The 4,162-nt window shown below is 31.6% G+C and overlaps 1 pseudogene; it reads right to left on the reverse strand.

The window, feature by feature from the left end:
- Positions 1-288: 288 nt before the first annotated feature.
- On the reverse strand, positions 289-1,205 carry LOC131067266 (uncharacterized; annotated as a pseudogene).
- Between the last annotated feature and the right edge of the window lie 2,957 nt (positions 1,206-4,162).

Genomic DNA, 4,162 nt, shown 5'->3' on the forward strand with positions numbered 1-4,162 from the left:
TTGGTTTAATGATCCACCTCTTTTTGTAATTAATACTTCAAACAAAATGAAAAGAAAAGTAGAATTAACAAAATCAATAGAAAATATCATATATGCAGAGAACTACAAACTGATTCATAAAAAACTGCCTGTTCAGACAATTGACAGAGTATTGGAAAACAATAACATGTTCAGAATAAAACCATTTTTATGTAGCATAGGTGACTGCCTTTTGACTCTTTCCAGCTCCTTAAATAATGTTTGCATTGTAAGAACAGAGATCCAGAACGAGAAAGAATCGGCAACTGATCAATCTTTTAAAGAATACTTTTTGCCAGTAAAAGGTTGGAATTTATCAGCTTCTTCACTTTGCTTTTCACTTTTCTGTGCCGCCACCTTTCCAGATTCCATAGCAAGTGCATGGGTTTGAACGGTGTTGCCACCAAATACAAGCTTAACTGGTTTACGTATTGGAGCTCTTGAAGGGGATCTTGACCTTGCTGATTTAATTTTCGGACTTTTGGGTGATAGAGGTTTTCCATCCAGACGCCTTCCAACTCCAGTGAAAGCAGTAAATCTGCATTGAGATTTTTCTTGATGCTCTGTAGATGTCGTATTTTCTCTTGTTGTTCTTGCACTAGATGTGGTAGTGCAGATATTAGCAGGATTTAATGGCAACCTTTCACGTTCTTTGTAATCAAGAGGAGGAGCAAAGTCTACTTCCAGATCTGTGTCAAACACACTTATGGCAGATTCAGGTTTTGTTTCAACTATATTTATACAATATATGGTGTTGTTGTAATCTAACTTAATGGTATCCCCTGTGGTTAAACAAGAGAAGTTCCTCAGAGAAACCTCCAAGAAAGATTTTGGGTTGGATATGTCTAAGAAATTTTTTGTGTGGGGTTGCAATTTCAAACATGTTCCCTTTGGAAGAGTGGTATGCTTCAATTTGACTGCATCTCCTGGTTGTAGAAGCATATTTCCATCATCCAAAGCGGCATATAAATTATACTCTCCTCAGCCACGAATTCAAGTACTCCACAGTGTGAGATGTGACCTGTGATGGTATTCTGAAGCTGGAAAAGCATTGGATACTCTATTTGTTGAGATATCAGATGAGAAAGGGCAGAAGGAGGCATTATAATTTTGTTGGCTTTTTCAAGCTCTGGTTTGTCAGTATAAATGGGTGGATAACATTGATAGATCTGCTCAAAGGTAGCAGCTTCTCCATACCAAGGCCCTCTATATCTATATCTTCTATATGGGTGGATAACATTGATAGATCTGCTCAACTCTAAGTGCTCCATCAAACTATAAATGAACCTATATCATTATTAATATGAAATAAGATTGATATTTTTTATTTTTTAAAAATTGAAAGCTCTTTTACATAATTATATTAGGAGCTTGGAGTGCATGTTCACCCTTCCATACCAAAAAAAACCGGTCACGAATTTCGAACATCGTTGATTAATTCTTAAAAAAGAAATATATATTATTCGTTTTTGTATCATGTATGCTAATCCATCTTTAAATGTTAAATCTTCGTTTAAAAATTTTCTATTCTTTTTCGAACTCTAATTTTATTTAAAATGTAAATAGAGGATGTAGATTTATTTTAGCTAAAACAAATAAAATTATAGTCTATATATAATTTTGTGAATTGAATATAATTGTAAAATTATTTGAAGAAACATTTTTAGTACATTGAGTTGATTTTCTGTTGTTATAGGTGAAGGAATTTTATGTGCAAACAAGCTCAAACAAGATGGTGGCACCAAAGAAAGTTAAAAGTTTGACTATTTATAAAAGATGGAACACCAAGAAGAGATTGACAAAACAACAAATTATATCTTTAGAGCATGCCCCTATAACATAATAAGAAGCATGTTTTAAGCCTACGCATGGTTTCCTTTCCTTAATTTCTTTCGTTAAATCTACTCCCTACAATATAAGGGTGATACATGCGCTACAGGTACCACAACCCATACTTTTTTCCAGTTAAACCAAAGTTGTGTCCTTCAACAAAATAATTAAGAAAGACAAGTTGCTAGTTTGATAAACTATTTTGAAAAGGTCTAAGATCCAAAAATGAGTTAAAACAAATGCTATTTTGGGGTAGGATCCTTTAAACAAATATTTAATACTCTAAATATTCACTCCTTTGGGTACACGATGTGGGCCAATTCCCTTGATCAATACATTTCATTACCTATGCATCCATGCTGATATGGATTTGTCACTATCTACATCCATCACTATCTACTTGATCCACAACAAATGACAACCAAGAGTGACATCTAACTACCACTCTCTTTGAAAGCCATATAAGAGAAATGCTGGGTGTAGATGTTGAGAATATGCATCACACAATAGACATAAAATATATTTTCTAGTAAAAGGTTTAGAAGTTCTCTATTGTTAAACATATAATTGAAATAAGTGGGGAAAAATAGTTAAAATATTGAATTAAAATATTGATTAGTTTAATGTTGATGCTTAGTGTTAGATTTTGTGAAGAATTAATTGCAATACTAAATCTAGCATGGGAAAAAAACAATAATGATGAAATAAATTCAAATATAAACAAGAAGAGAATAATGATATTCCAATATCAAAATTCATGGTTCATCCACATAAAATCCAAATGAAATTAATACACATATAGGCTCTAGGATGAAAAATCTAGGATAACATGTGTCCAATAGGTGTTGAGTTAGCTACAACAAACTATTAGACTAACTCAACATGTAGGAACAATGGTATCAAGTGAACTTAGCTTGATGAGGAAGTGGTGACATCTAACTACAATTGATAATGAGTAAGTGAGGTAGAGGTAGCATATACTTTTGTTAATACATGTTCTCTTATTTCCTAGCAAAATAAACCATTTTGAATAATCTAGACCTATTAATAGATTATTTTTTTATTTTTTATATGGAATAAAATAGTTATTCAACTGAAATAAGTTGGATTCATTGTAAATAAAAATTAAATATATCACATTTTCTCAAAAAATCTTAGAATTCAAATTTATTTATATAGATATTTTAAATATGGCTTAGTAATAAGTCAAAATTATTTTAAATTACTCATTAAATTTAAATATAAAGTGAAATATGTAATTACACTAGCACCTCCCCCTTAGTGCAACTTAGGAAAGAAGAGATGTGTTCCCCAAAGATAGGCCATATGAGATACACATGTACAATTTATAAGAACCCTAAAACAAAAAGAGGGTGTAACCCTCAAAAAAAGAAAAAAACTGTAGGAGAAAACTTCATTATAAGGAGAGGAAATATAATGGCTAGAAATCCATATAGGATATGGCCTATCTATGACTTCACAAAGGATAGATATAATGTAGGAATAGAATGTTACATAATAAATTTTGACTTAAGTCCATTTGTAATGAATAGTGTGTCTTCCCATTTGAAGAAAGAAACTTTGAGATATTAAACAATTTAGTTCCCACTCAATTAGTAAGTTTTATGAATGAATTAGGATGAGTGTGTCTAGAAGTTGACCATATATGTCGGTGCTAATGTTGAAATATGAATAAAATTGATCAATGGGATCATGCATAATGTATGTAATCTGGGAATGGTGATAGTTTTGAATGTAGATGGAAGAGTTGAAAAAATTGAATTAAGGCATGTCAAGATATAAGTATAACACAAAAAAGGGGAAATATGAGGGTTATAATTGTTAGTCATTTAGGGAATCAAACTCCCAAGATCGCCTAGAAAACCAAAATATTTTTCTATAAAAGAGAAAAGAAAGAGCATTATTTTACTAGAATAATATATTAATTCAAATATGCTCAATGAAAATGTCTATGAAATAGAAAAAGTACATATTGTTGGATTGGTTGAAGGGACCGAAATATTGAGAGGGGGGTGAATTAGTATTCCCACATATTTTAAAACTTTCACCAAACTTAAACCTTTTGTTCATATAACAAACTCATCAATTATGCCTATCACACATGAAATAGGAAACACAGAATAAACATAGTCTAAACACAATCACAAAGGAACACAGGATTTTATACATGGAAAACCCAAATTTGAAAAACCATGGAGAGTGTTAGCTCTCAAGAGAATATAACTAGTTATATGGTGATTTACAAAAGGGTGGCTCATTGCCCGATTACAAAAATGGCTCACTCTCAGAATTC

The sequence above is a fragment of the Cryptomeria japonica genome, unplaced genomic scaffold, assembly GCF_030272615.1.
Source record: "Cryptomeria japonica unplaced genomic scaffold, Sugi_1.0 HiC_scaffold_160, whole genome shotgun sequence".
Taxonomy (NCBI): domain Eukaryota; kingdom Viridiplantae; phylum Streptophyta; class Pinopsida; order Cupressales; family Cupressaceae; genus Cryptomeria; species Cryptomeria japonica.